The sequence below is a fragment of the Gopherus flavomarginatus genome, chromosome 11, assembly GCF_025201925.1.
Source record: "Gopherus flavomarginatus isolate rGopFla2 chromosome 11, rGopFla2.mat.asm, whole genome shotgun sequence".
Taxonomy (NCBI): Eukaryota; Metazoa; Chordata; order Testudines; family Testudinidae; genus Gopherus; species Gopherus flavomarginatus.
Window position 1 is genome coordinate 8290740 of NC_066627.1, and position 23631 is coordinate 8314370.

At 50.3% G+C, this 23631-nt stretch overlaps 1 protein-coding gene and 1 pseudogene across 6 annotated transcripts in view; one reads left to right on the forward strand and one right to left on the reverse strand.

The window, feature by feature from the left end:
* The window catches only part of LOC127031106 (zinc finger protein 345-like), a 565317-nt pseudogene extending 560776 nt beyond the window's left edge, over nt 1-4541 (reverse strand).
* LOC127031107 (zinc finger protein 707-like) overlaps nt 1-23631 on the forward strand; it is a 769794-nt gene that overhangs the window by 733278 nt on the left and 12885 nt on the right. The window lies entirely within an intron of this gene.

Below are 23631 nucleotides of genomic sequence, written 5' to 3' on the forward strand. Positions count from 1 at the left end.
GAAGGTCTCTGGTAGTATGTATGTTACTGGCCTATTGGGGTGATGCTGAAACAGGACAGGGTACAGATGGCATTGTGGGGGTGGCATGAACCTTCACTCTTCATTTCCCCTTCCAAGAACAGAAGGGACAGGAATCCTTACCCAGCAAGACCATCGTCTCATAGTTCCCCTGCATGACATCTCTGTAGAGGGCTCTCTGAGTAGGGTCAGCAGAGTCCCCTCTTCCCTGGAGAAATACACAGCCACCTCCTCGAAGGTCACCGGCCCCTGAAGAGCAGGAGTCCAATACTCAGTACCTGCTGACCCACTCACAACCCCACTATTCACGGAACAGCAGCACCAGGGAAATGGAAGCTCCGGGAGGCACATGTTAACAGAGTCCCACCCCACCTTGCTTACAGCAGCCAGGAGGCATCAGAGGGTAGAAAGAGAGAACCTTTGTGTCTCCCATCTGACAGACAGAAGCAGGGTCTTCACATTTATCACATAGCTACTAGCCAGAGCTTAATATAGGAGATGGGGCTGTCTCTGGACCCTGATAGTGGCTCCCTGGTAGGAATCCAAGCACTCTCCAAATAAAATATATGGAAGAAAGGGGAAGTCAATCATAAAGAATAGAAGTTAGAAGGTCAGAATTGTAGTGCCCATTAACAAAGGTTTAGAGAAAATAGAGCCTATCAAACTAACGGGATATCCTTATTGGATGAGATCAAAAGTTTGGTTGCAGCTAATAGTATTGATGTAATATACCTAAACTTCCGTAAGGGACATGACTTGATTAGCACAATATTTTTACTAAAAAAAACTAGAATGATACAAAATAAACATGGCATACATTAAACTAGATTAAAAACTCTGATAGTAAATGGGGAACCATGGTCGAGTGGATTTCTTTCTAGCAGTTCCTGCAGGGATTGGTCTTGGTCCCTGTGCTATTTAACAGTTTTATCCATGACTTAGAAGAGAGTACAAAATCATCACTGATAAAGTTTACAGTTGCCACAAAGATTGGGGTTGGTGGTAATTAATGAAATGCCAGTAGATTCAGGCTCCATCACTGAGAGTCTGGGAAGTTGTCCCAGCCCTGGCTGGAGGGTTATTTCCTGTTCCACAAAGAGGGGAAGTTCCATCCCAACTCCTGTGCCTTGAAATTAGGACCTGACATTACACCCCCATATTAATCATAGTGGTATGATTATAATATGATTAGGACATAATTATGATCTATTTTGTACAAGATGCATCATGTGTGGTGTCACTGCAAAAGTTCTGATTTGCTGAATATGATTATCCTATTTGTGTGCACATATCATGTTCGTATCTGAAGTTATGGATATTGACTCTGCATCTGTATTTCAATGTGGCTTACTCTGGGTAACACCACAACGAGCCTTTCAGGTACAACAATGAAGAAGCCAGACAGTGCTGATGGCTCAACAAAGACCAATGGACTGTGGAAGAGCTTAGCCTTCCTGTGAATGTTTCAGCCAGCCTATGAGTCATGGCTCCTATGACTCAGCAGGGCCTGTGACCAGACCACATGACACTAAACTCCATTTTAGTACCTGTATTTTTCCACAAACTGGACTAGGAACTGAGTTTGGAACAAAAGGTTCCCACCATATGGAAAAGCTACATAAGGTGGGGTGTGACATCATCTCTTGGCCTCGTTCCCCACACAAGAGAACTCCTGGAAACACCTGAGAAAAAAAAACGGATGTGGGGGAAGTGCTGCTCCCAGGATCAAGAGATTTCTAGCTTGTGTATGGAAACTTGGGGGACTGCTTGTATCATCAGTCAGGGTGAGAAATTGCTAATTCAAATTCTATCCATCTAGTATGTTAGGCTTAGCCTGAGTTTTGGTTATTTGCTAAATAATCTACTTTGATCTGTTTGTTATCAATTATAATCACTTAATCTATCTTTCTGCAGTTAATAAACTTGTTTGATGCTTTATCTTAACCAGCGTATTTTGAGTGAAGTGTCTGGGGAAAATCTCAGCTTGTTGTGCACATCTGTCCCATATCGAGGGGAAGGGGAACTATATTAATGAGCTTGCATTATAGAGATCCCCGTGCACTATAAGATGGTATAATTCTGGATTTATACTACAGCAAGTGTGCAAGGTTGGGGAGTGGGAAATTGGCTCTTGTCTTCTATCTCTCCTTGAGTGGCTTAGGTAACGCACTCAGGTAGCTTAGTTGGCTGCATGGCGCCACCTGCTGTTGTGTTGGGTGATAACAGGCCCTGGAGAGGCTGGCGAAATCTCCAGCAAAGCAGCGTGAGAAGGGCCAGCCCAGCGTGAGGGTTAGAGGACACAGCAGTTCCCAGAAGCTCCACAAACTGCCTCCTGGGGGTGACAACCCATCACGCCCAACACTACACAAGTCTCAGCAGGTTTGTCACATGCTGTCCCTTCCCTTTCTCCACCCGAGATATTTCCTGCTTCCCACCACCTCTAGCAATTCCCACCCTCTTATGCATTTACTGCTCCTCAACCTCCAGCAGAGCCCGCCACCCTGATAATCTCTTACCTGAGCCAGCTCCATTGCAGCCATTTCCTTGCCCCTGGGAGGACGAGATGATCTGCAGCGAAACATGGATGTTATTCTCTGGCCTGCCGGGGTGAAAAGGGCAAGGTGTGAGAATTCAGACTAGGCTTTTGTCCATTCCGCAAGCCGATTCCCCCTAGCTTTTCCCCTGCCAATGCACATTCTAGGTTCTGGCACACTGTGAAGCACAGAGTGACCTTATTCCAGTACAGGCCTAGCCCCCTCCCACCAGGGTGTAACCCTCTGACACATGGGGAAACCCTCCCAGTAACAGTCTCTCTCTTACACATATCAAGTTTGCGGACAACACCAAGCTGGGAGGGGTTGTAAGTGCTTTGGAGGATTGGATTAAAATTCAAAATGATCTGGACAAACAGGAGAAATGATCTGAAGTAAATAGGATCAAATGCAGTAGAGACAAGTGGAAAGTACTCCACCTCGGAAGGAACAATCGGAGGCCAGAGAAGAGCAGAAACAAAGGAGTCACTTTGGGGGATTCTCCCTGTCATTGTCCCCAAGACAGCTGTCTCAGGTTTAAAAAGGTGTTTCATGTTCCAGCCTTTATACAGTCTCTCCTGGGAGTGCCCCTTTCATGGACTGGGCCAAGTTTTAGTTTTTGGTAGTTAACAATCTTGGTTTATTGTTCATCTAACCAGTATGTGTGGATTGAAGTGTGTTGGAAACTCTGTTTGGGATAACAAGCTGGTGCATGTCATTTTCCGCTGATGAAATGACAGACTTCATATGAGCTTGTGTTGTTCAGTAGTGTGCTGGACAGTGCAAGATGCACATTTCTGGGGGAAAGTTGGGCACTTGAGAATTTGCTGGTTTTCTCCTGAGGTGTAATTCATGAGTGGCAGTCTAGCAGCACTCAATACTGTGTAGCTGGGAGTGAGTTACATGCTGGAGACTGTGTGTTAATTGGCCAAGAGGGGCTGTTCTCGCAGGAAAACAGTGGAAAAGGCACCCCAGGCTGGAGGACTGAGGGGACAGCTATTTAACAGTCCAGATTGTACTCTGGGTAACGTCACAGACACTCATTATGACAGAGCCTCTTACAACACAGAGAAAGTAAATCCATGTCCCAGAAATCGAAGACTCCAGACAGAGGGCAAGTGTCCCTGGCACTGCTTCTTCCTGACAGAGAGGTTCAGAGACAGTGCGAGAATCCTGGGGAAGCTGGGAACAGGAAGCATGGGCTGGCGGGGTTCGGTGGAGAAAGGGAACAGGAAGGGCAGGGATATTACTGAATCCAGGATCTCAGCAGTGCTAGATGATAGGATAGCACATAGTGCAGCCCATTGGAAAACACAATCCCAAATATATATACAAAATGATGGGGTCTAAATTAGTTGTTTCCACTCAAGAGATGGATCTTGGAGTCACTGTGGATAGTTCTCTGAAAACATCCACTCAATGTGCAGCAGCAGTGAAAAAAAGTGAACAATGTAGGAAATAATTAAGAAAGGATAGATATGACAGAATTCTCATAGATCATATTGTAATAAACAGCAAATAAATCCATGATACACCCACATCTTGAATACTGCATGCAGATGTTGTCACCCCTTCTCAAAAATAGATATATTGGAATTGGAAAAGGTTCAGAAAAGGGGCAACAGAAATGATTAGGGGTGTGGAACAGTTATGCCAGACCTAACCCCCAGTTTCACTTGAGCAAACAGGAGCTATTTGACACTGTGCAGTACGGCTCCTGTGCTCTGTTCCCAAAGTGTTCTGCAGCAGAGGAGGGTCTCCGGTATTATGTGTGTCACTGGCCTATTGGGTGATGCTGAAACAGGACAGGGTACAGATGGCATTGTGGGGGTGGCATGAACCTTCACTCTTCATTTCCCCTTCCAAGAACAGAAGGGACAGGAACCCTTACCCAGCAAGACCACAGTCTCATAGTTCTCCTGCATGACATCCCAGTAGAGGGCTCTCTGAGCGGGGTCCAGCAGAGCCCACTCTTCCCTGGTGAAATACATAGCCATCTCCTTGAAGATCACCGGCCCCTGAAAGAGCAAGAGTCCAACACTAAGGACTTGCTGCCCCACTCACAGCCCCACTATTTGTGGCAGAGAGGAGTGAATCAAATGGAAGCTCTGGGTGGATCGTAGTCAGGAGACTCCCACCTCAACCTGGCTCAGAGCATCCAGCAAATGCCAGGGTGAGAGGATGAAGAGAGAGCCCCTTATCTCTCCCAGCAGATCCATCACCCCCCTACTAGACACTGACTGATACAGGAGATGGAGCCCCTAGCAGGGTCCAGGGAGAGCTCGCTGGTAGGACGCCCAACACCCTCCTCATTGTGAGGAGAGGGATATGAAGGGAGAGGCAGCTCCAATAAGTCTGACTCATGGGTGTTCCTTTCATATCTCACAGCAGCTGCTGGTTAGTGAGGTCAGGCTTTAGCACTAGGAGTCTGGTCAGTTTTACTAGCTTCATGTACGTGGGTTATTTTCTCTCTTCACAAATTAGGGCATTTCCACCTCCAAACCTCCTGGGTCTGTTCCTAGAATCTAGGCCACTTAGTAAATAACTCCCAGCAGGTCTGCCACACCCTGGCCTCCTCCTTTCCCACGCTGTGAATTTCCTGCCCCACTCCAACCTCCAAACCAGACTCTGCAAACCTTCCCACCTCGGGTGTATTTGCTCTCCCTTTCCTCCAGCAGGAACCCACCAGCAACCCCCCGATAATCTCTACCTGGACTGACTCCACTGCAGCCATTTCTCTTCCTTGTCCCACGCCAGGCTGGGATGAGCTGGAGCAAAACATGGATGTCATTCTGTAGCCTGTCTGGGGGAGAAGGGCAGTTGTGGGCGTTTCAGAACCGGTTTTAGAAAATTTCACATCACAATTCCCGCAGGCCCTTTCCCTGCAGACAGACACCCTAGATTCTGTCATGCTAGGAAATGCTCAATCTGTTTATTACAATTTAGACCTGGCCCCTCCTGCCAGGCTAAGTCCACAGACACATTGTTAACATCCCTTCTCTCTCCCCTCACCCCTTCTCTGAACACAAGGCTAGAAAAGAGCAGAACCAAAGGAGTCACTGTGGGGGATTCCCTCAGACAGTGACCCCACGGCAGCCATACCCCAGCAGGGGGAATATGGAGTCAGAAACTGGCTTTTGCTCTGTCTGATCCTTGTTTTGTTCACTGGAAAGTGCTTCTGCCCCAGGATGCAGAAATACATGTGTCTGGGTGGACTAGAGAGCTGGAAATCTCTCCCCCACATTCATTTCTCCCACTGCCCCTTTCAGTCTCTCCTTCCCCTGTACTCTCTCCCTGCCCCTCTGGCTGGGACAGTCCCATTCCTGGGGGCTTTGCTCTCCCATGGCTGGATTTCCTCCTGGCAACCGCTAATGGGAGGAGAAATGAGGTGGGGTTGTTTGTGCAGAGTCACTTTCTTGCCAGACCCTAGGACATTCCCTGAGGTCTTTCAGTTACCTGGAGACTCTGGCTCAGAATTTAGTAGTAACAGGGCCCAGGGCTGCCCGAGGGGGCTAGGACCAGCTGCAGAAAGTCATCCCCTGGGCCGGCCAGAGAAGAAGCTTTAATTAAGGTCACTTCCCAGCACAGAGCCTCACTGGGGGAGCAGAAGCTGCCAAGCCTGGTCTCCCAGATCACAATGGAGGCTGCAGCATCTGACCCAGGAAGCTGAACCCCAATATCCTGAGCAGAGAGGGACAGAGTGTTTGAGCAGCTTCCCTCCTTTAGCTCTCTGGGGAGAGCAGGTAATGGGAGCCCCTCCTCACAGGGAGAATTGCTGATCTCATTTGCCCCACTGTCCATCTGGAATCACTCCTTGTCTTTCCATACAGTGACTCTGGATTAACAATGGTCTCAGTGACACCGGATTTCAGAAAGAATGAGTCCAGAATGCTGTGGAAAAGACCATCGTGTGGCAGGGCTGACTCCCTTCCCACCTCCCTCACCCCCGCAGATCTAGGACAAGGACTGGGGGCATAAATTTTCCAAACGGAACCGAAAGTTCCTGCAGTTTTCAAAAGAGGAGAAAAGCAAAATCTGTGATTTCACACTAACAGTGTTTGCTAAGTGGACAGAAAGTTATCCCAGTGACAGGGCACGTGACTGGGGAATAGACTTGGTGACTTGGAGCCAGAACTCTGGCACAAGTTGACCAGAGAGAAGGATCATGGTTAGCAGCAGCCCCCAGACACCCCCTAGTACCCAGAGCCCCATCCCCCCAGCCAGGGGCCCCAGACACCCCCCAGCCAGGGGCCCATCAGATATTCCCTGGGACACAGCCCCCAGAGTCCCTGGCCAGGGACCCCAGATACCCCTCAAAGCTCCACCGGCCAGAGAACCCCCACCACACCATGATTGCCAGGTTGGGAATCCCAAAGGGTTCCCCCCACCAAGAGCCCCCAGCAGCCAGGGACCCCCTCAAGGGACCCCCCCACTGGGAACTCAGTCCCTCACTGCCTGCCTAGGAACTCCCCCACCCTCCAGAACGATCTACCCTGACATTTGCCTGGGACCCCCTCCTCTGCCCAGTGTGACCCCCTGATGCTTTACAGTGAGACTCCTCACTCTGCTTCCCTGGCATGCCCTGACCTAGTGCCAGGGATCCCCTCCTCCAGCTCTGTGCACTGGGCATGGCAACAAAACCAGGAACCAGCAGGGGAAGCACAGACAGAGCCCATGGCACAGAACCAGGCTCCCTCTAACCCTCTGTCCCGCCGCCCCAAGAGACACCCACCCCCACTGTTCTGCAGCCCCCAGGCCCCCAGCGATACCCACCTCCAGGACCCATAGCCTCAGGGATGGGCACATCACAACCACCCCCCCAAAACCCCAAACCTCCACAACCCACCAACCTGACTAGGGTACCCCCTGCCCAGCCACCCAGAGGCTTCCCTCTACCACAGTGCCCCTTCAGCTGCAATCTCCCCACACAGACACCTTCCCTGCCCCTGCAAGTGTTACCTCACAGAGTGTGAGAAGTGGCTAGAAAGTTAACACCATCTCCTGCTGGCCAGTCACACAGGCAGAGGGAGCCTGGGGGGTGCTTCTTTAACAGGAGAATGGAAGGCCTGGAGGGCAAGAAAGGTCCACGGGCTGTCACTAGCAAATAATGGCCACCATGGATCCACCCCAGAGGCGGCTGCATCTTAGCACATTGGGAAACAACCCATCATATTCAATTAGAAATAAAACAACTAGAGAGAAGTGAGGCAAATGTTTGGGGTATTTTATATCAATCTTTGAGACACGCAGAGAGAACCTGTCACAAACGACCTTTGATAACATGAGAGAAAACCACCAAGATCGGAGGGGATTTGATGTTGCTATTAAATAACTAGTGGAAAAGGGGGACTGTTGGACTGGATTTTATATGACTGTCCAATACATAAACAGAATGTGATGGTCCCCCCCAGACCCAGGGCAACCATTCACGTGAGCAGCTCAGAACCCTTTGAGGAGCTGATTTAAGGAGGGGGGGAGCTGGAAGGCTCCCTGGACAATGGCAGGGAGCAGCACGGGGATTGGGAAATGGGGTCTGGGCAGTCTCCATGGGGGATGTGCTCCTCCCTTCCCTGCCCTGGCAGAGAACGGCAACCTCATCCCATCCCACTCCAGGGGCAGCCATGTTCTGGGAAATGACCCAGGGCAACAATTTCACACCCAAACAAGGACAAATCGCTGCAGATAAAATGGGTGGGAAAATCCAACCCCCATCGAAGAGATTTTAAATTGACATTTGAGAAGTATGGAGAGAAAAGGGAAAATCAGAGGCAATTAGAAAGCTGATCATTGGAGGGGAGGAGAATCTCCTTGGATTTTATAGCACGTGTGATAATGAGAGAGAAAAGGGGAAATCTTGAGAGAATGTGTGTGTGGGAGGAAGTGGCAAAAACAGGGACAGGATCCAGTTAACTCACCTTCTCCCCCACCCCCGGGAATGTCCTGGCTGCACAGAGACAGATCTACCCCCCCACACCCCAGTGACCTCCCCCTCCCTGCAACTCCAGCTTCTCCCCTCCCTGACAACCCACACACACCAAAGGGGGGGCTCTGCCAGCGCCTCCCCCAGAGCTCAACTCCTGCTCCTCCCCCCAGCCCAGACTGTGCCCTTTAGCCCCCCCCCGGCCCGGTCACCAGCTGCCTGACCCCCCCCCGCCCATCAATTTCCTGCTCAGCGCCCCCCCCCGTTACTCCCCCGCCCCGCTCCAGCCCCGCTCCCAGCAACCGGCGGAACTTTACGGCTGGTCCGGGCAGGGGGAAGGACAGCGGCTTCAGCGACTGTTACTGGGCATGCGCAGTGCCTGGGAGTAGCACATTGCTATGGGGAACGATTTAATACACCGTCCCCCCCGCCGGGCCCCAGGCTCCGCTCCCTCGCCGGGCCTCGGGCTCTGCCCCAGGCTCCGCCCCCCCCTGGGCCGGGCCCGGGGTCCGCCCCTCCCCCCCACATGACGGCCGGGACCCAGCCCCCCCCATCCCAGCGGGGCGGGCGGATCCTCCTGCAGCTCCACTGGGGCCGAGACGGCTCCAAGGCTTCTCCCAGGCTCCCTGGGGCAGAGTCAGTTTCCCGCCCTCCAGCGCCTCTCACTCCCCGGGGCCTCCGGGTCACAATGTGACTGGACAGCAAATGTGAAAAATTGGGACGGGGGTGGAGGTAATAGGCACCTATATAAGAAAAAGACCCAAAAATTGGAACATCTAGTCATGCTAGTCCCTGCTGTTCTCATAAGGGGTCGGCTTAGAAAGGGTTTGGCTACACTTGCAGCTGTCCAGCGCTGGGAGTTAAAGCTGTCTTCCTACAGCTGTGTAGGGAAAGCGCTGCAGTGTGGACACACTGACAGATACCAGCACACTGTCATGGCCACATTTGCAGCGCTGTTGGGAGTGGTGCATTATGGGCAGCTATCCCAGTGTTCAAGTGGCTGCAATGTGCTTTTCAAAAGAGGAGGGCGGGGTGGAGTGTGACACGGAGCATGGGGGAGACAGAGCGAGTGGATTTTTGGAGCTGACACTGTGTCGGCTCCCTGCCTGGCAAGTTCAAGCCCCCTCCCCCACCCCTCTCTCATTCACTAAATGCAAATAGCCGCCTTTGTTTTTTTCCTCACAGACCAGATAAGCCGCTGATCCAAAACAGACACCCCCCGTGCCCACCCGGCTGCTTCTCTCCTCAAGCAAACACCAGCTGTGGGCGTTCCAAAGGGATCCCCCTGCCTCTGCTCATTCACTGCAAACAGTAACTGTGTTTGGTTTTTAGATAAGCAGCTCCTGGAGCCTTGAGCTCACAACAAAACAAACAGAGGCATCACACCAAAACAAAGAGCGTTATCTCTACTTAAAAGCATTATGGGAAGGTTCCGGAGGTCAGTGACAGCGTAGTAAGATTAATCACTGTTTACACTGGCACCCCAGCGCTGCATCACCAGCTCTGTTCTCTTTATTCCTCTCGTCGAGGTGGAGCACATGCAGCACTGTAGCCAGGGAAATACAGCGCTGTATGTGCCTTGTCAGTGTGAACGGGGAGTAAGTTACAGCGCTGTAAAGCCACCACCTGCACTGTAACTCTGCAGTGTAGCCAAGGCCTGAGTTGTAGTAATAATAGCAGCCAAGAATCCAGTGGCACCTTATAGACTAACAGACGTATTGGAGCATGAGCTGTCGTGGGTGAATACCCACTTCATCAGATGCAACAATAGTCCCATATGGGCTAGTGGTCAGGATTCCTGGTTTTCACCCAGGTGGCCTGGGTTCAACTTCTGGTGTGAGAAGAGTGCAGAGCTTTTGCCCAGAGTGAAGGCAGGAAATGAAAGGAACAGGAAGGGATCCTGCCAGCAGGGGAGTTAGACAGTGTGGGGAGGGGACTCCAGCAGTGGGGGTGGGGCAGTGGTTTTGGGGGAGATGAGGGAAGGAGCCCAGCAGTGCGGGAAGTTGACAACCTGGAGAGCACAGGCCTGGCATGGGGACCTGGAAGAGTGAATGTGTCCCTCTAAACCCATCAACTGCAGACTAGGCAGGCTTGGAAGAATTGCATATTTGTTGGTAAATGTCAATTTCTGTGTAAACACACAACCCAATGGCAAAATATTTCCATCAATAATCATCAAAATTGACAGATGGGCAAAGTAAGAAACATGCTGCTTGAGAACTTATCATGTTGTAGGAGCAGCAGTGATCTGTATGCTCTGTATAACCTGTATGCTCAAAAGGTCTGTTAAACTACCCCCCTCCCCCAGCTTGTGTCCTTTCCCTCTTTGAATGCCTGTGAAGTGGCTTTCCCACTCTCCTTTGTACCTCCAGTGAATGCCCTTCACCCGACCCATCTGGCCAGTGGTTCGCTGTGTTACATTCTATTGTACCTCAGGGAGACTGATCTTCATCGCACCGTCCATCGCTGCGCTGAGGACACTTACCTTAAAGGATCCTGACATCTCCACTGCCAGGCCTGTCCTGGGAGCGTGAGTATGAGTGTGACACCCTCCCCCATCCCTTCTTTTGAGCTTAGCTATCAAGCTAATAAATGTGCTGCTTTCTGCCAAACTCTGGTGGGGAGGGGCATCATTAGTCCTCTCTAAGCTTACTAACTGACCCAATTTTGGGTAACATAAGCAACATTGTTTGATCTGCTATTGTACCAAAGGGGGAGATTGTTGTCTATAAAGGAGGGTGAAGACTAAATGCCTCTGATGAGAATGGGATTTGAACCCATGCAGGCAGAGCATAATGGGATAGCAGTCCATCATCTTAACCACTCGGTCACCTCATCTGAGCTGTCAAAAAATTGACAGGAGGAGAAATCTAAGGCCAGCAGAGATAGGGACACTAAGGAGTTTTTAAATACTAAGCGTAAGCAGGGTCTGAATGAGCTCCCCTCTCTCACCTAGTGAGGAGCTGGGGAAAGACTTCATGAACAGATCGTGTTTGCATAGACACACCTACTCTGCCTAGCTATGCAGCATGGTGGGGCCGCTTCCCCAAAATGACCAGTTTGGGATGGTCTTGGTTTACAAATCACTTTAGGATTGAGTGGAATGAAATGTTATTCTCCTTCCTGTATGAGTGAAGGGCAGCAGAACATACCTCGTCCGTCCTGATGGAGGGGTAAGTGGGTGAGGAATAGCTTTTATTGGACTGCAGAGAAGTGATTGAGGACGTCACCCTAAACCAGTGGTCCCCAGACATTTCACATTGTGCCCTCTTAGCCATGGCTGTGGCCCCTCGAAAGCCACGGTCAAGAACCGGGGCTGGGAGGAGTGGGGCTGTTGCTTGCTGGGGAGAGGGGTGCGGACAGGGGTAAAGGGGTCGACGCCGGGCTGGGAGCCAGAGTCTCAGGCTGAGGGTGGGGTTGGGGAAGAGTTGTGGCAGAGTGGTGCTCCCTCCCTGCCCTCCATGTGGGCTGGCTCAGGTCCTGAGGTGCCCCCATGAATGTTCCTCTGTGTCCCCCTAGGAGTCACACCCCACATTATGGGAACCATTGAACCCTACTTGCTAAGCCGGGGCTAATGATGCCAAACCCCCGGGAAAGGGAGAACAAGTGTGGGGGCGCCAGCACCAGAACCATGCCCCTACCTTCTGTCTGTGGCTCTACCCCCTTCCACCCATGGCCCCATCCACTGTCACCTCTGTTCCACCCCTTCCCCCACCAGCCCCACCCTATCACTCCTTTACCCCTGCCCCGCTGTGGCCCTGAGACCAGAGAAGCTCTGTGCCCCTGCTGCAGCCCCCAGGCTGTAGCAGGGAGTGGGAGCTCCGCCAGCCCTGGGGCTGACATAGGGGAGACTTTTCCAGGGGGACCTAACTTGGCCAGGGCCCCTGGTCATGGGCCCCACTGTCCCCTTGGCAATGCAAGGTTTGGGGAGGCTGAGCCCCCTTGTCATAAACAGATAGCTAAGGTTTAATGTTCTTTTACCTATAAAGGGGTAACACCAGTAACCTAAAACACCAGACCAGAGGACCAATCAGGAAACAAGACTTTTTCAAATCTGGGTGGAGGGAAGTTTGTGTGTGAGTTCTTTGTTCTTTGTCTTGTGTCTGTGGCCTCTCGGCTATGAGAGTGATTTTTCTATCTCCTGCCTTTTTAATCTTCTGTTTCCAAGTTTTAAGTACAAAGATAATAAGACAATAAATTTATATTGTATTTTTTGTATTTACATGTGTGTAGTTGCTGGAATGTTTAAATTGTATTCTTTTTGGATAAGGCTGTTTATTCATGTTTTTCTTTTAAGTATTTATCACCTTAATACAGAGAGACCATTTTTATGTCCTTTTCTTTCTTTTTATATAAAGCTTTCTTTTTAAGACCTGTTGGATTTTTTCTTTAGTGGGGACTCCAGGGAATTGAGTCTGCAGCTCACCAGGGAATTGGTGGGAGGAAGAAGTCAGGGGGAAAATCTCTTTGTGTTAGATTACTAAGCCTGACTTTGCATACCCTCTGGGTAAGGGGGAAGAGAGATTAGCTATCTCGGTACTTCTATTTCCAGGACTGGAAACAGGGAGGGGGGAGTCCCTCTGTTTAGACTCACGGAGCTTGCTTCTGTATATCTCTCCAGGAACCCAGGGAGGGAAAACCTGGAGGGGAGGAGGGGAAAGGGAAATGGTTTATTCCCCTTTGTTGTGAGACTCAAGGCATCTGAGTCTGGGGGTCCCCCGGGGAAGGTTTTGGGAAGACCACAGTGAGCCATACACTGTATAAATCCCTGGCTGGTGACAGCTTTACCAGGTCCAAGCTGGTAGCTAAGCTTGGAGGTTTTCATGCTAACACCCATATTTTGGACGCTAAGGTCCAAATCTGGGAAAAAATGTTATGACACTCCTCCCCCCTGAGCCTCCATTACGAGCCGCCCAGGCTACCACTGCTCAGTGTGTGGCCAGTCTCTGTTTTCTGCTGCTCGTTCTGGGGAGCCTGGCCGGCCTTAGGGGTGGTGCCCCTCGATAGCCGCCCAGGGCTCCAAGGGTCAAAGGGCACCATGTGGCAGTGCAAAGGTGCTCACTGCTCTCCCCTGCCCCAATGCTCCTCCATGGGTCCATAGAGGTTTGAGGGGAGTAAGGAGCAACCGTATGTGCTCCATGCGTCCGGGTCACTTTTCCTACTTGGGCTGTGCTGTGAGAGGAGCATCAGAAGCTGCTGCTCTCTACCCTCCCGCTATGCAGCCCAGCTGAGGAAAGTGACCTGGATGCAGGGAGCTCGGATGATCTCACTTCTTACCCCCACATCCCACAGCCCCTAGGGGTGCCCGATGAGCAGCGTTCCAGGGAGGAGTGGGGGGCAGCAATGCCAGCTGCTCCATGCACACAGGTCAGTCTCCCCATGTGGGTACAGAAGGGGGTGCAGGGGTTTCTGTGATGCCTATTCTATCAATATCGTCACTCAATACCAGGCACTCAAATTCACCAGTCTTAGTACTTAGACATTTAGCATTTGTATTTAAGCACTTCTAAACTGTGTCCCATTTTAGCTGTCTGCTATTACATGATGTAATTGAGGGAGACTCTTTCATTTCACTGTTTCTCATCAGAACCTACCTGTACATTATCATCTTCCATCCTCTCCACTTTACTAGGCCATAGAGAATCCCTGTGAATAGTTCCTCTCCTACCGGATGTCTCTGTCTGAACCCTGTGCTCCTGAGCGCCTGTCGGCTTTCCCCAGCTCTGAGGCTGTGTCTACACCGCGCACCTTACCACGGTGCAGCTGTTCCACTCTAACCATGCCATTGTAAGGTGTGCTGTGTGGCCGTCCTTATCGCTGGGAGAGAGCTTCCCCGGCAACAAAGCCAAACTACACCCAATGAGGGGCAGGAGCTTCGTCACCGGGAGCACAGCTCCACCTATGAAGTGCTGTTCACACTGCCACTTTTCATGGCTCAAATTTTGGCATTCGGGGAGTGTTTTTTCTCACCGCAGAGAGACAAAATTTTTAGCAACAAAACCCGAAATTAAAAAAAACTCCTCTGCAACCTATTTAATTTTACCTTTATACAACTTTTATACCGTCTCCAGTTTTGGTGTCCTCATTTTAAAAAGATGTTGTGAAATTGGAGCTAGGGCAGCAAAGAGCCACCAAATGTTCTGAGGGCTGGAGAAAAATGCCTTCCAGTGAGCTATTGAAAGAGCTCAACTTGTTTAGCTTATCAAAAGAAGATTGAAAGGTGATTTCATTGAAGTGTTGAAGTGCCTTAATGGAGAGAAAAGATTGGGTATTTACGGGCTCTTGAATGGAGCAGAGAAAGGCATAACAAGACCCAATGGCTGGAAAGTGAAAAGAGACAAATTCATATTACAACTAAGGCACAAATAGTCAACAGCGAGGATGATTCACCACAGGAACAAGCTACCAAGGAAAGTGGTGGATTCGCCATCTCCTGATGTCATTTAATTAAGACTAGATGCCTTTCTGGAATGTGTTTGCCCCCAAAGTAGCTGTTGTGTCATAGAGGAGGCCTGTGATATGCAGGTTAGACGCTCTAATGGTTTCTTCTGACCATGAAGTCGACTAATTTCTGAAAAACTGAGTGTAGCATTGGGAGCAGCGTCTGATGTTTTCCTGTCTAGCCGGCTTGCTCCTTGAGTGGGGTGATCCACAGGGAATAGCTCAAACCTCCAAAGTGCCTGGCCAGGGGCAAGACATTAGCCCAGCAAGGGAGGGGTGTTGCAGTGACATCACAAAGGCCTTTTGCAGGACCTCAGACTATTGGTCATAGGTGGTGGGGAGGTGGTGACCTCACAGAGAGATGCTAACATCAGCCAGGCAGGACAGGGGCGAGGGGCCAGTGAAACCTCAGAGACCCCTGTGGCTTTGCTTCAGCACGTTTCCTTCTCCAGGTCTCTCTTTGAGGACTGAGAGATTATTTGTAGTCATGGACGTGAGCGCCAGGAGGACCCTCTTTGGAGTTTCCTCCTTCCCTTTTAGTGATTTTACTAGAAAACAGCCGTCCCTGTTTAGAAGGTAAGAGTCTCCTGGAGCTTTGAAACCTGTTCAGTCTGATCTATCTGGTGACAAGTGAATTCTAGGCATGGAAAACACGAGCTTAAGGAGGCAGAATTTTATTGCGCATCTGGGATTTTGTCCATTAGAATCACTGGGGACATTAGGGTTTGTCCTTTTTGTTTCACCTCTTCCTCCATTCCTCCCTCCTCTTCTTCTCTTGCTTCTTTTGTCCTTTCTCCTGTTCTCTTCCCAACAACAGGAAGGAGGGGTGTGTGTGTGTGTGTTGCGGGGAAGTCCTCTGCAGCACCCACTATGGAAGGTCCACCCAAAAATGTGGGACTGAAATAGTGCTCGGGCAGTGATCCCCACCAGTGACCTGGGCCATCCTCTGGGCTCTCTGGTGAGAACCCTCAGCCTCCCGTCCTCAGTCTCTACCCTGATTGGATGAGCAGGGGGTTATTGACAGGGAGGAGACTCAGGTCCTTGTTGTTCTCTTTTAAGATCAAGTAAATAAGTTAGAACCAGTTCTATCTTTGATTAATTTTGCTGCTTCTCTGCATTAATTGTTTCTGAGCAGTTGATGATTCTCTCTAACATTTCAGTTCTCCTCAAATACTTGCAGAATAATTACTGTCACTGTTGTTGGTCTGGAGCTCATCTGAGAGCACAGTATTCAGGTCATTCAATGTCTGAAATTCAAGATCCGATGGTTAGTTTGAAAATCAGGGCTCTTCGGTCCTATTCCCAACACTGCCTCTGACGAGCTGTGTGACCTAAGACAAGTCAATTCTCCTTTCTCAACCTTAGCTTCTCCCTCTTTCAAGTAGGGATAATAATGATCCGCTCTTACCTACCTCGTGGTGGGTGAAGGATGCGGATCCATTTGGGAGTGTCACTAGAAGTAGTGCATAATATGAGGTTTCCCATCATGTTTACTCAGAGCAGATTAGGACGTAATAGATTAGCTGAAATAGTCTATTTTATTTGTATTTTTTTATTTGGAAATGGTTAATAGTAGCAATGACTTAGCTCAGATTGAAGCATCTTATCTAACGGTTGAGATGTAAGTGTCTCCTCTTTGTGTGCGAGGAGACAATTTAACACACTCTGACAAAGAGGAGATGTTTTTGTTTTGCAACAAAATATTTTTGCAAAGAACTTTCATCTCACTTGTTATGATTTGGAGAAACAAACTGGTTTAGTCTGAATGGGATTTTCGGACAGAAACAGTTTGAATGAACTTTTCCCACCATCTAGATTCCTGGGCTCTATCCCTGCCTCTTGGGTGTTTTCGTCTGTTAGAACAGGAGTCAGAACTGGTGGCTTCTCTTTCTGGCTCTGCCACCGCCTTGCTGTGTAGGCCTTGGGTAGGTCACTTCCCTTCCGCCATCTGTCCAATGGGAACAGGAACAGTCCTCGAACTCTGGGAAGTTTAGAGCCCAAGTGAGATAAGGGGCGTTAAAGCCCTCTGTGAAGGAGAAAGGGGAGTTTCACAGTGTTTAGCAGCAAGAAATTCTAAAGTTTGCTAAAATGTCTAGTATGTGGAAACAAGAAATGGTCAGGGCCAAACTTATTAACCACTGCCTTTTTAAAGCCCATTCAAGGATGTGAGTCCAGTCTTTTAGGTACCTGTGGTTCTTTGCCAGCAGCAGAGAAGAGGTTCCTGCCTCCTTTTTTGTGGCCTTAACAAACCAGGTGTTGTGCCCCAGTTCTTGTCTGAGATCCCTGAAAAAGAACATCTTCCCATCCATGAACAAGACAGGACCTATCTTTCAAAGGGGAACAAAAGACCTCTGGGACTTACAGACTAGCTAGCCTGACTGCCATAGCTGGAGAGATCCTGCAATACATTCTTAAACACTCAGTTTGTCAGCAGCACCTACAGGATAATTTGGTTCTTATGACTAGTGAGCGTGGATTTGTCAAGAACAAATCATTCCAAACAAATCCTCTTTCCTTCTTTGGCAGGGTTCTGGGCCTGGTGGAGGTGGGTAAACAATAGATGGGATCTAGCTTGGTGTTACTAAAGCTTTTGACACAGTCCCGTAGGACATTCTCAGAAGCAAAGGAGGGAAATGTAGTCCAGCTGCAATCAGTGTAATGTGGGTGCAGAGCTGGTTGAAAGCGCAGACTCCAGGAGCCCTTCTCCATGTTTGGCTGCCCAATGGAGAGGGTGAACCTAGTGGGTCTGGCAGGAATCAGTCCGGTGTCAGGTACTATTCTATATTTTCATGAATGATTTGGAAAATGCAATGGAGACTATGCTTCTAAAATTTACAACTGACACCAAGCACTTTGGAGCACAGGATTGAAATTCAAAACACCCTTAACAAATTGGAGACTTGGTCTTCTTGAGCCAAACTCCATGGTTAGGGCTCTCTCTCTACACTGGGCTGAAGTGAAACCCCAGAGCCAATCACTCCTCCTGGGCAGTGAGCTCCGACCTTGATTGGTCAGATGCCGCTTAGCACTGTCAGAGCAGCTTTTGCTGGGGGATTCTCCCAGCACTTTCCAATAGCGGGAAAGTATGAAATCCCCATTTGACTGTTGAGGAAAGAGCCCGAGAGTGGGGAGCAACTTGCCCAAAGTCCCCAGGAAAAGGAAAACAACCAGCAGTGGAACCAATAAGAAACCCAGCAATGGAACTCAGGAGTCCTGGGGGGTGTGCTGTGGTGATCAGATGTCAAAACTTTATAGGGACAATCCGAATTTTGGGGTCTTTTTCTTATCTAGAATCCTATTACCCTCCACCCCGTCCCGATTTTTCACACTTGCTGTCTGGTCACCCTAGGGTGTGCACATGTGTGGGTCCCAGCTGCTCCCTGCCCCCCTCATTGAAGCAGATGTGCAGGGTTACTGCCCTGGGAAGTCCAGGGCACCAGTGGATGTGGGGTTGGCTGGAGGTAGGGTCTGGCTTCAGGCAGGGCAAGGGCTGCGGGGCTGGCTGGCTTCAGGCAGGGGGGTGCATCAGGGGTTGGCCGGAGACAGGGCAGGGAGGATGCGGCTGGTGCAGGCAAAGCAGAAGGTGCAGGGCTGGCTGGAGACAGAGGCTGACTGCGGGCAGGGCAGGGCAGGGTGTGCAGGGCTGGCTGCAGGCTGGGCGTGCAGGGCTGGTGCAGGCTGGGGGTGTGTGGGGGCTTGCTGGCTTTGGGCAGGGCCACAGGGGGGTGCAGCAGGAGTTGACTGGAGACAGGGCAGGTGGGGTGTCAGGGGCTGGCTAGAGGGCTGGCTGCAGGCAGGGCAGGGAGGATGCTGCTGGTGCGGACAGGGCAGAAGGTGCAGGGCTGGCTGGAGACAGAGGCTGGCTGCAGGCAGGGCAGGGCAGAGGGTGCAGGGGTGGCTGCAGGCAGGGCATGGGGCAGGGCCAGTGCAAGGATGTTTCACTCCCTAGGCGAAACTTACAACTTGCGCCCTCCCCCCCTGTGCCCCCACCCGTGGCAGCTCTCCCCCTCCACCCTGAGGCTCCCCTCTTGTGGCAACTCCCCCGCTCTGCCCTGCGGCACCTCCCTCGCCCCAGCTCACCCCTGCTCTGAGCACGAACACCCCAAGCACGCCATGGCCGCTTCACTTCCCCTGCCTCCCAGGCTTGCGGCACCTAAGCCTGCCAGGCAGTCAAGCACCCTCCTCTGAGCCACAGCAGCCCTGACAGTTGACAATAGAGGCACCTTAACCCCTGAGTTCCTTCAATGTGTCCCCCCCTGGAGTCCAGCTCCGATCACCAGATACTCGGGGTATGTCTATACTACCTGCCGAATCGGTGGGCAGCAATCGATCCAGCGGGGGTCGATATATCGCGTCTAGTGTAGATGCAACACATCGAGTGCTCTCCCCTCGACTGCTGTACTCCAGCTCGGTGAGAGACACAGGCAGAGTCTACGGGGTGCTGCAGCAGTCGACTCACCGCGACTGTGACATTATAAGTATAATCTAATATCTCATTGAAAGGTGACAGGGCCAGAAAGAGTTAATTAACTCACCTCACCGACTGATCTGACCCCTGGGGGAACCTTAAGAACTGGTTAGCAAGATATGTAAATGAACAGAGCTTTGAAATGCAAGTCTGCATTGTTAAAGGTAGAAGGGGAGATGTTTGCTCAGGTCTTGTGATGTAAGCAAACAAGTCTTGTCTCTTCCTATAGTTTTAATTGAAAGAGCAAAAAAGGAATATTAACATTTATGATACTTGAGTGAAATAGTATTATTGTCTATGTGTCTCTTTGAAGGTTGTGGTAACCTGTATTTGAACTGTTTAATGAATAAATTACCCTGTACTAATTGCCAGGATGCTTGGAAGGAGAGTTAAGCCTATTGTTTTCTCAGGCCGAAAGGCTGCTGGAAATGTATAAGAACCTGGGACATGATCCTTCTTCATCTCAGATCTGCTTTGGGTTTCAAGAGGGGGAAACCTTAAGCCACAAGGATTGAGATCTCCAGTCATTGACTTCAGCCACACTGAATATGGAAATTGGATTATAACCTATGGACTATTTCTAAAAGGACTTTTGGCAACTACAATCTCATCTCTACTATGTATCTGAACCTCAAGAATTGAATTCAAGTCTATATGTCTATTAATCTTTTAACCAACACTCTCTCTCTTTTCTTTTCTAATACATTTTAGCTTAGTTAATAAGAATTGGCTATAGCATGTATTTTAGGTAAGATGTAAGTTATAATTGAACCTGGGTATGTGGCTGATCTTTTGGGATCGGAAGAATCTTTTCTTTTATATGATGAAGTAAGATTTTCAGGAATCATCATCATATCTGACAGGTGTGTCTGGACGGAGGCCTGAGGCTGGGTACTTTAAGGGAACTGTGTGATTTAAACCTCTAAGTAACCAGTGAGGTACTACAGAAGCTGTTTTGTGCTGGCTTGGTAAACTTAAGTATTGAAATCACCATCAGCGTTTGGGATTTGTCTGCCCTGTTTTGTTTGCAGTTCACCCTGATTGAGTGACCTGAGCTGGCTCCCACAGGAAGCACCGTCACACCTACATCCAGGCTGTAGGGGTCTGGGGTATCTTAGGGGCCTTGGGGTGCACAGATACCTATGTCCAGGCCATAGGGGTCCCTGGGAGGCTTAGAGAGTTTTGAGGGGGACATAGATATCAATCTCCAGGCTCTAGGGGTCCCAGGGGGGCTTAGGGGGTTCGTGAGGGGCACATATTCATACTTCCAGGCTGTAGTGGTACCAGGGGGGCTTATGGGGATGGTGGGGGGCATAGATACCTATGTCCAGGCTGGAGGCATTCTGGGAGTCTTAGGGGGTTTGTGGGGGCCTAAGATACCTATGTCCAGGCTGTAGGGGTATCAGGGGGTCTTAGGGGTTCGGGTGGGCACAGATACGTATGTCCAGGCTGTATCAGTCCCAGGGGGGGTTAGAGGTTCCATGAGGGGCACAGATATCTACGTCCAGATTGTAGATATCCCGGGGAGGGTGTTGGGGGTTTCGGAGGGGCACATATACCTACGTGCACACTGGAGTGTCCCAGGGGGCTTATGGAGTCTATATGGGGTACAGATACCAATGTCCTGGCTATATAGGTCCCTGGGGAGCTTAGGGGGCTTGTGGGGGGCACAGATACCTACGTCCAGGCTGCAAGGGTCCCGGAGGGGCTTAGGGTCTGTCACGAAGTGTCGGGGAGTCCGGCCCTGCACCCCTCTTCCTGGGACACACAGTGACTCTCAGCCAGCCAGTAAAACAGAAGGTTTATTGGACAACAGGAGCGAAGGATACAGCAGAGTTTGGAGGAACAAGCAGGACCCCACAATCGAGTCCTTCTGGGAGTTCAGGAAGCTTAGTTCCCAGTTTGGGATTCCCTGAACTCCAACCACCCAGCCCAAAATCGAAACTGAACTAACCCAACTCCCTCCAGCCGGCCCCTTCCTGTGTCCAGCTTCCCGGGCAAAGGTGCTGACCCCTCCCCCCTGCCTAGCTCAGGTTACAGGCTAAGCACGTGTCTGGTCCTAAAGTCACCCGCTGCTGTCCCATCCCCCACACAGACAGTCCCTACTCCATCACAGTAATGCACAGAGCATTTCCCGCATGGAGCAACAGTGACACCTTGTGGCCAGTCAGGGTAATGCACAGAACATCACACCTCTGTAGAGGCTGTAGAGCTCCCTGGGGGGCGTGGAGGTCGTGGGGGGGCACAGATAGCTACGTCCAGGCTGGAGGCATTCCTGTGGGGATTAGGGATTCATGGGGGACACAAATAGCTACCTCCAGGCTGGAGAGGTCCCTGGAAGGCTTAGGGGGTTGTGGTGAGTACAGATACATACGTCCAGGTTGTAGTGGTCTCTGGGGGTTTAGGGAGTTGAGGAGGGGCACAGAAACCTACGTATGGTCTGGGGGGGTCCGTGGGGGACTTTAGGGGTTGTGGTTGCGCAGATACCTACGTCCCGGTTGGAGGGGGTGCTGGGGAGCTTAGGGGGTTTGTGTGGCGTACACACACCTACGACCAGGCTGGTGGGGGCTCTATCGGTCTTAGTGGGCTTGTAGTGGGCAGAGATACCTATGTCCAGGCTAGAGAAGTCCTGGGGAGGGCTTAGGCGGTTCCTGGAGGTTACAAATATCTACATCCAGGCTGGAGGGGTCTGGGGGTATTAGGAAGTTGTGGGGCAGGCACAGATACCTATTTCTAGGCTGTAGGGGTCCCGGGGTTGCTTTGGGGCATTTTGGGGTACAGATACCTACGTCCATGCTGTAGGGGTCGCTGGGAGGATCAGTGGGTTTGTGAGGGTGCACAGATACCGACCTTGGCACAAAAAGAGAGAATGTGCTAATGAAGTTCGCTGATGACACAAAGTTGGGGGGTATTGCTAACATGGAGAAGGACCGGGATATGATACAGGAAGATCTGGATGACCTTGTAAACTGGAGTAATAGTAATAGGATGAAATTTAATAGCGAAAAGTTCAAGGTTATGCACTTAGGAATTAATAATAAGAACTTTAGATATAGATTGGGGATGCATCAGTTGGAAGCAACAGAGGAGGAGAAGGACCTTGGGGTATTGGTAGATCACAGGATGACTATGAGCCGTCAATGTGATATAACCATGAAAAAAGTTAATGTAGTTTTAGGATGCATCAGGCGAGGTATTTCCAGGAAAGATAAGGACGTGTTATCCCCGTTATATAAGGCGCTGGTGAGACCCCACCTGGAATACTGTGTGCAGTTCTGGTCTCCCATATTTAAGAAGGATGAATTCAAACTAGAACAGGTTCAGAGACGGGCTACTAGGATGATCCAAGGAATGGAAAACCTGTCATATGAGAGGAGACTCAAAGAGCTTGGCTTGTTTAGTCTAGCCAAAAGAAGGCTGAGAGGGGATATGCTTGCTCTTTATAAATATATCAGAGGGATTAATATTAGGGAGGGAGAGAAATTATTTAAGCTTAGTACCAATGTAGACACAAGAACGAATGGGTATAAACTGGACACTAGGAAATTTAGACTTGAAATTAGACGAAGGTTTCTAACCATTAGAGGAGTGAAGTTCTGGAACAGCCTTCCAAGGGGAGTAGTGGGGGCAAAAGACCTATCTGGCTTTAAGATTAAGCTTGATAAATTTATGGAAGGGATGATATGATGGGGGAGCCTAATTTTGGCAAATGATCTTTGATTATTGCCAGATAAGTATGCCCAGTGGTCGGTGATGGGATGTTGGATGGGATGGGATCTGAGTTACTGCAGAGAATTCTTTTCTGAGTGCTGGCTGGTGAGTCTTGCCCACATGCTCAGGGTTTAGCTGATCGCCATATTTGGGGTCGGGAAGGAATTTTCCTCCAGGGCAGATTGCAGAGGCCCTGGAGGTTTTTTGCCTTCCCCTGCAGCGTGGGGCATGGGTCACTTGCTGGTGGATTCTCTGCAGCTTGAAGTCTTCAAACCACAATTTGAAGACTTCAATAACTCAGGCATAGGTCAGGGGTTTGTTATAGAAGTGGATGGGTACGGTTCTGTGGCCTGCTTTGTGCAGGGGGTCGGACTAGATGATCACATTGGTCCCTTCTGACCCTAGAATCTATGAATCTAAGAATCTATACTTACGTCCAGGCTATAGGGATCCTGGGGGGGCTTAGAGGCTTGTGGGGGGCACAGATACCATCATCCAGGCAAGAGGGGTCCTGGGGGCCTTAGGGGGTTCGTGTTGGGCAC